At 34.8% G+C, this 13,370-nt stretch overlaps 1 pseudogene; it reads left to right on the top strand.

Moving 5' to 3' along the window:
* Positions 1 to 567: 567 nt before the first annotated feature.
* LOC132303343 (uncharacterized oxidoreductase At4g09670-like) lies at positions 568 to 2,757 on the top strand (annotated as a pseudogene).
* Positions 2,758 to 13,370: the final 10,613 nt, after the last annotated feature.

The following is a 13,370-nucleotide window of genomic DNA, read 5'->3' as shown; positions in this document are numbered from 1 at the left end:
AGGGTTAAAGGACTTCATTGTTAATGATAAGGAAAACAGATAACTCGATAGCTCAGCGGATTAGTGACTTCGGTGGACTTTAGAGTATCATGGTTCGACTCTCTACATCTATTAATTTAATATCTAATACTTCTTGTCTCGTAAAAAAAAATTAATGATAATTCAATGGACTCTAGAAATGTATTAGTGAATAATTATTTAAATATGTGAATTAATATTAATAAATTAAAATTTTATTCATTCGGTTATGATTAAAAAATAAATAATATTAATTATAAAAATAATAATAAATAATTTTGATGAAATTGCGAATTGAATCCAATCCAATCATATATGTTATTATACGGATCCTATCTATCCCCACGTATCGTGTCAGATTAAGATTTATCAAATTTAGATTAAGATTGATAGGTAATCTGATCGGATCAGTCGCACCCTGTGTTAATCACGCGTGTGACTTTTCAAAGACGACAAAAGCAATTCTTCTAAGTTCACAGGTGTTATATCGTGTGTGGATCAATGTTTCTCTTTCTGGTACCACTCCAGTCAAACGCTCAACTATGCATACGACTTTCTGGTATTTGTAACATCGCCGGCACATTTTCTATAAAAATTTCAAGAATTGGAGTAATATCTCGTTCTTATTGCTTTCTCACAGCCTGGGGAAAAAGTTAAGAGTAAAAAAAAAAAAAATGGCCGAAACCACGGTACGTTTCGGAATCTTGGGCTGCGCTAACATAGCACGCAAAGTATCGAAGGCCATTACGCTCGCGCCCAACGCCACCATCTGGGCCATCGGTAGCCGTTCGATCGAAAAAGCCTCGAGATACGCTGCCGAGAACGGCTTCCCGGCGTCGGCTAAATTGTACGGCAGCTACGAGGCCGTGCTGGATGACCCAGAGGTGGACGCTGTGTACGTGCCACTCCCGACCAGCCTGCACGTGCGCTGGGCAGTCTTGGCCGCCGAGAAGAAGAAGCACGTACTGCTGGAGAAGCCGGTGGCTTTGCACGTGACGGAGCTGGACACGATCCTTGAGGCATGCGAATCCAACGGTGTGCAGTTCATGGACGCCACCATGTGGATGCATCATCCTCGGACGGCTAAGATGACAGAATTTATTTCCGATAAGCTCCATTTCGGAAAACTCAAATCGGTATGTCTACACACACTCATTTACTTTGTTTTATTATTTGTTTTTTTCTTAATTTGATGAATTTAACTCATTACTGATTGCAGTTGACCATGTTGCTGTTTGGGTGTCAGCTAGTGATAGACCCGCTACCATCTAATAAATTTTTTTTACTCTGGAATGTAAAATAATAAATTTATGTTTTGGTTGTTTTATTTATTTATTTTTCAATCACTTAAAATTGATTGAGTTTGTCATATTTTGATTTTTGAAATTTGGGGATTGTTTATTTTGGAATCAATCGCTTGATCCGCAATTTTTGGTTATTCTTATATCGGTTCGTGCATCTGAGCTCTATAATCGCATCAAACATTGATCCCTAAGAAATGAAAAACATGAGAACAGAGTGTTGTAAATAAACATATTTTTGATGTATTAAATGACGACACAGTTTTACATTTCAACAATTGCTGTTTTGTTCTATTTTTCTATTTCGGTTTTATTATTATTAGTATTAATATTTATTTATTTTTTTGGTTGTCCTTTTGGTGCAGTCAAAATTGTGATATAGTTTGTGTAATGGACGAGACTGAAATGATAGCCTTCTTGCTGATGACTGCATTTCATATTTCTTGGAAGTTCTAACTTACCGTTTCATCTCACTATGCCACTGTAAAAAAATTTCTATTAATTATATGTGGATGATGTATAATGAAAACAAATAAGCCACCAATAGCTTAGCAATCACGTTTTGTGCTTCAATTCTTCTCTCTCACGCTAGCTCAATTTTAAGCTAGCATTTCCTCTGCAATCTCGGATTCTCTGAAGAAGATTATTTTTTATTTTCATAGGTACACAGCACCTTCACATTCGATGCTGGTCCAGACTTTCTCAAGAATGACATTCGCGTGAAGCCTGATCTCGATGCTCTAGGGGCTCTTGGTGATGCCGGATGGTACTACATCAGGGCGACCCTTTGGGCTGCGGACTATGAGCTGCCCAAAACAGTAACAGCTTTGCGCGAACCGGACTTGAACGAAGCAGGGGTGATTCTATCATGCGGAGCTTCTCTATGGTGGGAGGACGGGAGAGTAGCAACCTTCTATTGCTCTTTCCTTGCCAATTTGAGCACGGACCTAACGCTCTCGGAACAAAGGGTTATTTGCGTGTTCATGACTTCGTTGGTCCTTTTCAAGATAATGTTGGGCGGTTTTTCATAGCTTCGAATTCCAAGTTTGGGGAACGCGCTCTAGGGTGTGAACCAATACCGGGGGAGCACACTGTCACGACAGATCTTCCTCAGGATGCTCTCATGGTGAGGGAATTTGCTACTCTGGTTAATGGTATTAAGAGTAATGGCTTGAAGCCGGAGAAGAAGTGGCCAACCCTCAGTAGGAAGACACAATTGGTTCTTGATGCAGTCAAGGGATCGATCGCCAAGGGTTTCGAGCCCGTTGGGATTGTGAACTAATCTATTGGAGATAATTGTGTGATCACGTACTTGTTTTGCAGGCTGCAGTTTTTATACTACTATTAGATTATTGACACTGTAGTGCTTGTACTATGGTTTTGGACTTCGAATGGTTTGCTCAAAATAAATGAACTTATGCTTTTCTGGTTTGATGAATTTGTGGACTCTGAAGGATTTCAGAAAAAGAAATAAAAGGAAAAATTAGAAACATTTGAAAAGACTGTTGTAAGTGATTCCATATTGATGTATCCACGTAAAATATCTTTTTCAAAAATTACTTTTTATTAAAACTTTTTTAAGTAAAATATTTTTTTTTCTATTGAAACAATCAAACGCTCTAATCTCTCTAGGGTTTGTGGAAGATGTTATATATATAGTACATAGTCTTTACAATGTGTAAAGAAGAGTTTTTAAAATCATGCAATGACTAACCTACAAGTTTGGAAAAAATATAAATATAAAAAGTTATCGATTTTTCGTAGGCAAATACAGCTGGTCTACTTCAAAGTGAAACCGGCTAGAAAAGTGTAACCGGTTCTATTTGTCCTGAGAGCTGATTTTGTGTAAGAAATGCAACAAGTTCTAAATTGATTGAAATGCAACCGGTTGGACTTTGTTGAATGTTATATTTCCAACATAAGCACTTATACCCAACTTTATAGATACTCACAAGTGTTCCTCACTCACTAAATGATGTTCTCAATGGATTCAACGGTAAGAGGCACTTGCACTTCAAATTCAAAAAATCGAGACTTGAGATTAAAAAAGAATTACAACTCTATTGTCAAATTTTGACTTCAAAATTTGCTTACATTACAAATATATATCTCTTATTGAAAGTTCCACTTTGAATCCAAATAATAATAAGGCAAAAGTGTGAAATACCCCCCTAGACTTTTAACAAATGAACAAAATACCCCCTGAACAAAAAAAATGAGCAAGTCACTCATGGTACTTCCAAAACTGAACAACTTGCCCCTTTTGTAGAGACCGCCGATGGCTTTCCGATGATGGTTGTGAAGCAATCTTGCATTGCAGACTCCACTATGGAGGCCGAGCACATAGCAGCTTCTCCAATCTTGCATTGCATTGCAGACTCCACCATGGAGGCCAAGTACGTAGACACCTCTTCCATTCCTATGGCAACTGACTCTCCGTCACGAGTGGAACCAATTGTTTATCCTTCTATTTCAAGCACGGGAAGAATTGAGCTTGAAGAAGCACACATCTACAATGATCTTGCTTGGAAAGCTTATGTTGACATCTACAAGGATGGTTCGATTAAGACTGAAAGGAATATGAATCTACAAAAGCTTCGTGGCACAGCTGGACAGAAGCTTGTGACATACATTGAGAAGAATAAATGAATTTTCTTTACCAAGCTCGGTAAAAGCTACTTTTCTCCGGATATGGTTCATTATTTTTATGTCAATATTCGAAAGCTCAAGGATACATACTTCATTGTGTCGCTCTTTGGAATTGATTATATGGTTGATGAAGAAGCCATTCAAACCATCTTGGCCATTCCTGATAGAGATAAGATGGCAGGACAAGTATTACCATTGGAAGTTTCGGGTTTAGAATTACCTTGAATTGCTTCACAAATTTATGTTCCGAAACTCCGAGGAATGAAGATAGTATTCTAGCTCGTTTTCTAACAGATGAAGTGGTGTTCTTCAATTTGTTTGCCATAGCTAATCTGGGATATTTCCAAGAAGGACGAGATCACTCTCGAGTAAGCACAGGTTCTATACTTTCTTACTATAGATGAGCACTGGTATGGTCGTGGGTAAGGCAACCAAATTGTGCAATAAAGTGTGGCCAAGTTTAAATTTATAAAATGCCACTACTACCTCTAATTACTAATATAGCTAGGGTGAGTAAGGATCGTTCCAAGGGATTAGCTGCGTATTTGAAATGGAAACAAGATTGGATTAGTAGGTCGAATGATCAAAAGGTGGTTTGATTGGTTAATTAAATTACTATGTAAACAAATTCAATACAAAGCAACTAAAGTAAATAAAGGAAAGAGAACAATAGAGAAGGGTCTTGGGATTTAAAGGTCACCACTAAATATCACCATTCTAGATACTCAATGTGTAATGAATGAGGGGAAATATGTGTTGCAATACAAAGAGGTGTGATTAATTGAATCAACAAACATGGATGACTAATTAAGTATACATTGTCTAGACAACCTAATGAATAGTACAATACATCAAACTAAACCATTATTCATTCCTTTAAGCTTACAATCAACACATTAAAAAGTTAGAGAATTATACTATTTGCATTCATAAGTATGGAACATCAAACAATAGCATGGATTGTTCTCACATCTAAGAAGGTAAGACAACTACACTACAACTAAGCTAAGGGCATGAAAATTAAACTAATTAAACTAAGGTAGAGGCACAATCCATCAAGAAATGAGTATGAACCATCAAACAAACAACAAGAGTATTCTATTAAAGCACTATGCCTTGACAATCTCTAGATTCATAGCATCAACACACGTAGACATGCATCAATAACACAAAACCTAGAGATAAACCCATGAACATTTATTCTAGCATACATAGACATATGAGTAGAATAAAATGATCAATTGGAAGTATTAAACAACACAAATCATTGTAGAAACAAGATTCATATATAAATCAAATGTCAAGACAAGATTACAACATAAATCCCCTTAAAATACAAAACATCAAGATCTAGAAGGCATGCTTAGGGCTAACTGTAGCCCCAAGAAGATGTTTAGCCACTCATTGATGTAGTTATCCAACCCTCAAGGGCCATCTCCATGGTAGGAATGATCTTCTTCTTGATGGAAACCATAGATGAATAGAAGAACTCCCAAATGGTGTATGTCTCTCTAATCTCTAGCCTTCTCTCTAAGATTGTGTAAATGTCTAAAGTTATATATGTGTAAAATGGCCCAAAATTCTTATATAGGTAGCTCAAGTGTCACACCCAATGGTCAGGTCTCGTGCACTAGGGCCATTTCAATGATTGTACCACGAGCCATCTTTTAATGAGCTGGACTCTGTTTTATTTCGAATTTGAGGAGGTTCGATCGATCAAATTCTGATGAGATCAATCGAAGAATAACTAGATCGATCAAAATATGACCAGATCGATTAAACTTTGGCGGCGCCTTTTTGGAATAAGACAAATCTGAGATATTTTTGGGATATTTTGGGAAAAAGACAAAAGTGGTAGGTAGGGATAAGATCAAAGAAGTTCGATCGATCTGAAGGTAAGTTGGATCGATCGAAGATGGAAATTCTTGAGGATAAGAACAAGGGGTTTGATCCATCTTGATGAGGCTGGATCAATCACTGTGAGATCGATCTAGGATATGTCTGATCGATTGAAACTTGCTGTTTTTCCACCACTTTACTCCTTTTTGCTCATTTCTTCCATTCAGCTTGAGATAACTTCTTTTATGCTCTAATTTAGCTGAATTGACTTATTTTAGGGATAAACGTCTGAAAAGGGCAATAACATAAAATTAGTCTAAGACGGGAAAATAAGATAGATAAAGATTCTAGAATACTCAAGCTTAAGGGGTTAAAATACGCACTTTTCAGCGCTCATCAAGCACAAACAACTTGCACCATCCGTTATGCAGTTAATGATGGCTCATTACAAAAAGAACTCGCGTTGCAATTTGATCATCTCCTTTTTCCAATGATAATCATGAATTTCTACAAGCTCAAGAATATTCAGATTCCTCCAAGAACATACCATCAGCGTATTGTGACTAAGTTAGACATTCATGCTCTGGATAAGTCCAAATCAGCTAGGAAGAATGCTAGAAAGACACGGAGAGGTGCAGATGAGGGTTCTTCACAGGCTCCGGAGATTATACAACTATTTCCTTCCAAAGGAAAATTTTCTAGAGCTGATGTAAACATGATGTACTCTCTTCTTCTTCACCATCAGACTACTATATTTGATAAGATGATGGATAGATATGAGATCTCAAGGTTCATATAAGACAACTTAGAGGACAGCAACCAGGAGGTTCTTCAGAGGATGTTTACCGACCTACACGTCCAGATCCATCTTTGAGAGCTAAGGATGATGGTGCTGAGTATTCAGATGGGGATGAGGTTGAAAATGATGAGAGTGGTGAAGATTAGAGTATTGATGAATTTCTAACTTTCTGTTTGGGGAGACAATGATGCTGACATTTTTGTGTTCATTTATCTTACATCATGACATCATACTTTTGTTTAACATGGTCATTACTTTTGGATATTAACTTATATGTTTAAATGATATGTTTAACTGAATTAATCTATTTCTCTTATTTCTCTCTGCTCTGCAATTATATTCTTTGTCAATTTGTTTCAAAAAGGGGGACAACAATGTTATTTTCATGGGGAGTAATTTGAAAGATAATTGGATATTTACTAAGGGGGAGTTTTTATAAATTTGATTTATTAAACTTCACTGGTAGTTTTCCTTGATATTGTGCAGGAAATCAGGTCAAATCGTTTATCCAAGAAGAGAAGAGAACAGTGATAAAATTTCGTGTTTTCCTTTGAACAAAATTGTAATTTACTTTTCTGCTTGGGTAGATTGCTTAAATGTTTTTAGGGTTTTGTCACGAAATTGTCAAAGGGGGAGATTATTGGATATAAATTCTGTAATTGGCAATTATCATTAACAAAACAAGTCCTAGTCAAGTTGTGTGATGGCCCGAATTTCAAAGAACCCGATGCGTCAGCGAGTAAACCAAAAACTGACCTGATAACGAGTCCCAAACGCGGAAGTAAGAAAAAGAAAAGAGGTCTCTAGAGATGAACACCACATCTAAGATGCCAAAGTGACCTCCCGAGAAGTCACGAGACTCAAAAAAGAAACAAATGCGGAAGCTAAGATTTAAAAAGGGACAAGAATGCCATAAGGGCTAAAATGGTCATTTAAAATAGAAATGGATGCTATCGTGCATACCATTAGATAGATAACGAAAAATTAATAAATTTAGACTAAAAAATTACTTGATTTGAAGTTAGAACGAAAAATATATGAAATTCCAAAATTTTACAAAAAAATTACCAAAAATGTGCACACGTGCGATTGATCGCACTTCAGGTGTGATCGGTCATAAAATGTACGAAAGATTAAGGGAAAAAAAAATGGTTCCAGGTGCGATCGATCGCACTAAGGAGCGATCGATCGTAAAGGGTAAACTTTTGGCCTAAAAATGAGGTGCCAGGTGCTATCGATCGCACTACAGGTACGATCAGTTGTAAGGTCAATGAATGATGGAAAAACTCAAAATTTCACAGGTGCGATCGGTCGCAACCATTTGCGGCCGATCGTGATGAATCACGATCGATGGGCTGCAACCTAACAAATTTTGAAATTCAAGGGGTAAATGGGACTTTTTGGGAAAAGTTTCTGAAGCAACCCCTATCCCAATGTGATTATAAGATCAACTATTATCCAAACCAAGAATTAAAAACAAAGTGAAATGACAAAAATGCCCCCAATTTAGTGCATGCAATACCAAAGAAATAAAAACATGTTATAAAATGAAATACTTTGCACACTTTAACGTGTTTGGCCCTTGGCCTCATTACACACAAGTTAAATTACACCAAAAGAGAATGTTTAAGTACATATTACACACCCAAAAGAGGAAGCAAAGCATACTTCTAATTACATTACACATTGTCAACTTCAAAAGACAACTATATCATTCTAACATTTGCATGCCAAAAATATACAAAACATGTTCAAGATGTAAATACAAGCCAAGCTATGGATGGTTCGCATCCAAAAAGATTATCTCCTTGCCTAAAAAACAATAATCAACTAGGGTGAGTGATCGAATTACTCAGTAGGACGATGCATATGTGTATACCCTAAAGTTTCGATGGTTTTTTGCAAGTGTAATATAAACAAACACATGTGGATCATGCCTCCTAACATCTAGTTTCAAGGGGAAGCTAAGGGATCATCCTAAAGCTGTATTTGAAAACATTTTGAAAGCATTCCATAATAGGTAATATACTTAACGATATTGGAACATCAAATATAAAACAAAAAGTAATGCATTTGAACAGTATTGGAACATCCAATGTAAAACAGTAAGTTACAATCGTAAAGTAATGTCAACTTGGAAAATGAAACGCAAAATCAAACAATAGGAATATCTTAGACACGACATTCGGTTATGAACATCACAACCAAGACAATTAGTTGTTTTGGGTTACTAACCCGTAAGGAACTACCTAAATGCGCATTATTTTGGGGAGAACTCGTACCTCCCGCACTAGAGCTGTACTCTAGCAATGTCACGAAACTAATGTCTCAAGTATTTCCAAAACCAATAATAGTGTCACAACAACCACATAGGTATACAATGCATTTAATCACCTTCCATGCACACCCAATATTCGAAACCACACAAACCATGCTCTAAGTCTTCAAGTTACAATGGCATTTGTAATGTCAAGTTCATAATGTGAATACAACTATGCTACTACAAGGTTGTAAAATTAGGAAATCCATTCATACTAACATAGTAAACCTCAAATCCTTAATTTAAACAACAACATAGTAATAATTTCACAATATAGTCATTGGCAAGAATCATTCTAGAATTTCATAGTTTCAACAACAAGATATTACTTGAATTTAATTCTACACCAAATAAAATAACAACTATACAATAGATGCATCATATACAAGCCTTGAACAATATGAAACCCTAAGTTAGATATATACAATATTCATCTATATGCAACCCCAAAATTTAAATAACATGCATACAATGTATATTAACTTCAAATAACATAATAAACACTTAGAAAATAAACATAAAACACCCCCTACCTCACTAAAAAATTGTATCTCTAAAAACCAAGGAAAAATGGAATCCAAGACAAGGTGTTCTAGAGGAAGGTGAGGGCAAGCTTTTTTCTTCCAAGTGCAAGACCAAAAGCTTAGTGGCAAAGGGTTAGATTCAAGCTTTCAAGCCTAGGTTTTCAAGCTTCAATGGTGGCTTAGGTGAAAGGTGAGGAAGACAAAGTGATTTTACTATAATTTCCACTAACTAATGAAGTTGATAATCACAAATACTATACTAACACTACCTCTCTCTCACACACACACATCACACCCCTCCACTTGTGACCATCCAATGCACCCTCACTAGGTTAAATCTGTACCTTACACTTGTTACAATCCTAAGCTTCCAAGTGTCTCTAACCAAAAGTCCACAAATGCTCCAAGGAAAAGGTGACACTTGTCACACTTTTCAAAATTGTAAAATGGTCCCTCTTCTAAATATCTCACAAAAATAATTGCAAAAAGGTCTCTACGACAAAATATCTTAAAAAGTTAATTACACAAATAACCCCAAAAAATTAAAATGTTTCCGAAGAAACTATGCATTCATACCCCTAGGAAATGAAATTAAATAAACATGATTTTCTACACAATTTAATTAGGCATTAACAATAAATTAAATTAAAGTGAATGCATGCGATGTCAGAAAAAAAAAAAAATTGAACACAAAACCCTAAGGTAACAAGAAAAGAAATGAACAAATAAATAAATAAAATAAAAAATTAAATAAAAAAAATTTTGAATGTCGGAAAAAAGACAAAGATGATATGGTTATCACAAGTTGTAATTTCAAGTTACCATATCGGGATCGACAGCGACTGCAGAATTGGAAGTTATTCAAATATACCATAACTAGGATCATCGAGAAAAGAAAGAACAACACTTTAGGAAGAAATCTAAAAAGGTTAGGGCACATTCCATACTTGGTATATTTTTAGAAATTTCCAAAATAGTATTTTTAACCAAGTTCAGCTTTAAGATTCAAGTCTTATAGACTTGAACCGGTTCAAGCTTTTCTGAACTGGCTCAAGCCCTTCAAGTTTGGCCTCAAATTCATTCTTCCATACTTGAACTGGTTCAAGGGTTTGTTACAGGTTTTTGGAAACTTGCAATCCTGTTCTGATTTCTTTCCTAAGTGGTTTATAATTGTACAAAGTCCTATGCACGAAATTTTCCTATATTTTCAGAGGGATTAGGTCTTTGTAAATTATATATAAACTATGATAGTCATTTGGGTTTATTGGCAGCTTTTGCACTACAACTTCATTATTTATAAAAGCCTCAGGAATATTATTTTGCAGAAAATCTAAGAGATTTCTCTGTCAGTGTTTCTAGAACACACACATGAACACATAGTGAGTTTAAGAGTGTTATTTAAATCTTGATCGTGATCATACAGTTGCATCTACAATGATCAGAGAAAAACAAATCTACTTCTACATCAAATTCAGATATTGAAGAACAGAAGTAAAAACGATCACACTTTAAAAGGGTCAAACCATTCGTGGAGTGTTGTTTAATCTACCTGCTACTCTTCTACAAAGATCAAGCATAAGCTTGAGGTTAAGTTATTATTGGACGGGACGTCGCAAAGCTAGGGGATTGTCAACTATTGGTCTTTGGTAAAATGATTGCGTGTGAGCCAAAATCAAAGTTCAGTGTACTTTGTTTTAAACATAGTGGATCGGTTTACTTTAAACTGCACAGTCCACGAGGTTTTCCCGCGCAAACAGTTGATGTATTTTATCAATTGGGTTTCCTCACCAAAAATTCTGGTATCATCTCTAACTCTTATTTTGCTTTATTTTATCTTGCATGAAATTAATTATTTAATTGCTAAAATAAGTAAAATTGGAAAGACACAGATCTGTTTTTAAAAATACAAAACTTTCTAAACATTTCGCTGCGTACAACTCACAGATTTGATGTGCTTGTTGTTGATCACCGTGGAATGTTGATGAAGAACGGCACGATTTGATGTGCTTGTTACTCTTCGCCTTCAAGTTTGGGTGTTAGGGATGAATGCAGACACAACTTCTGTATTTTTCTTAAGAATTCTGAATTTCTAGAATTCTAAATTTCTGTACCCCTTCCTCCTTCCTCTATACCACTATTTATAGGCTTCTTAGATTAGTAAGATGATGACATGTGTCCTTTCTTGATAAGGGCATAATTATAATTGGGTCGGCTGGTTATATTGTGATAATTATTCATAAAAATAATTATTCCAAATATATTTTATTAAGAATAATTATCTTTTTATTTAATCACCTGGGCTAGGCTAATTAAATAATTTAAGTTGACCAAGTTTGGAGTAATTAAATAATTTAATTAAACATGAGACCCATATTTGATGAGTCAATTTATTTAAACAAAAACTCATAAAATTTTAATGTCTACAAGCTCCATAATACATGTGTTTTTTTTTTTTTTTTTGCCATCTCTTTATGATTGTATATGTATGTGTGTTTGTTTTTGTATTGATTTGCATATACATGTTTAGAGGTTTTTATTAATATGATTTATAAGGAACATATATATCATGGATATCTCAAATCTCTCCCTTATATTTTACATATTATAAGATGTGGATGAAAATTTTAAGTTGGCTGACTTGTATTATCTGATTGAAACAAATAGATTCAAAAAAATTCTTTTTAATAGAGGGTATATGTGATACCCCTTGATTCTAGAGTTACGGGTGATCAAGTCCGAACACAGAATATAAGGGATATCAAATAATTAATATTTAAACACGCATAAAATACAAGAAGAATTTAAAGAATAAAGGATAAATAAGCTGAAAGAAATCTAAATAATAAATCCTTGAAATGCGAATAAAATAATCCAATAATCCAAAACCTCCAATATTATTACAACTCGAGAATCCATCTAATGGACCCCTAATAATATCCTAACTGAAATAACTAAACTAAAAAAAAAAAAAAACATTAAGAAGAGTCCTACGTAGAGTTGGAAGAGTAAATGACTGTCTCTGCTCGGCACGAACAATCTCTAAGACTGGAACTGACGAACACCTGAAAAATAATGGTGGGTCAGGCCCACAAACAAGTTCTAATATACTACATCCCAAACAAAGACCCGATACACACACACATCCTAATTAATTCAACAATAACTAAATAGTCCATATATAGATATGTACACACTAAAGGAACCTCACTAGACTATAGAGTTGTCTTAACCTGAATAGTAGGCAACATGCAAAACGCACATATAGTGGGCATGAGTACCTAGACCTACTAGGGTACATAACTACACTATATCTAACTACACATCCCTGGCAATATACGCACCCTAACCACTAATCCTAAGACTCAAGCTTAGATCATGACGTATAATTATATATGTAAAATCTGTCCCATCCAACCATCAAAATAAACTATTTAATTATAATTTTAATAATATGTCATCCAACTATTCTGTTGACCTGACACGAATAAGTAGGACTTAACACTATAGTTAATCCATTCCCTTATTAAAAATAGGTAGGACTTAACTATTAAGTTAATCCGTCCCTAATACGCCCCCATCCGATAATGGTGCGTTAATCCATATCATAACCAAATTAAAGTTTTCAATCCAAGGATAATGTAAATAATATTTACATCTAATAATCCAAATAAACATGATATAAATCATATACACATCTTTTGCATTTACTTAAGCAAAAATATCAATTCTAAGTAGCATGCATTTAATTTACATCACAAGAAATCAGCATGCATCTCAACTAAATTGTACATCTCCATGTTTTGATTAAATTAATTTAAATCTAAACAATTGATTAAAATAATTTAATCCAACAATATTTAATTAATTTATCCTTTTAAAATTAATTAAATTCCATACTTAGCATGTAAACTTAAATCATG

The sequence above is a fragment of the Cornus florida genome, unplaced genomic scaffold (genome assembly GCF_030987335.1).
Source record: "Cornus florida cultivar Cherokee Brave unplaced genomic scaffold, ASM3098733v1 CherokeeBrave_3.0.0_Hap2_Chr04, whole genome shotgun sequence".
Taxonomy (NCBI): Eukaryota; Viridiplantae; Streptophyta; class Magnoliopsida; order Cornales; family Cornaceae; genus Cornus; species Cornus florida.
Note: the sequence above shows the minus strand (reverse complement) of the source record. Positions and strands in the feature narration are given on the sequence as shown.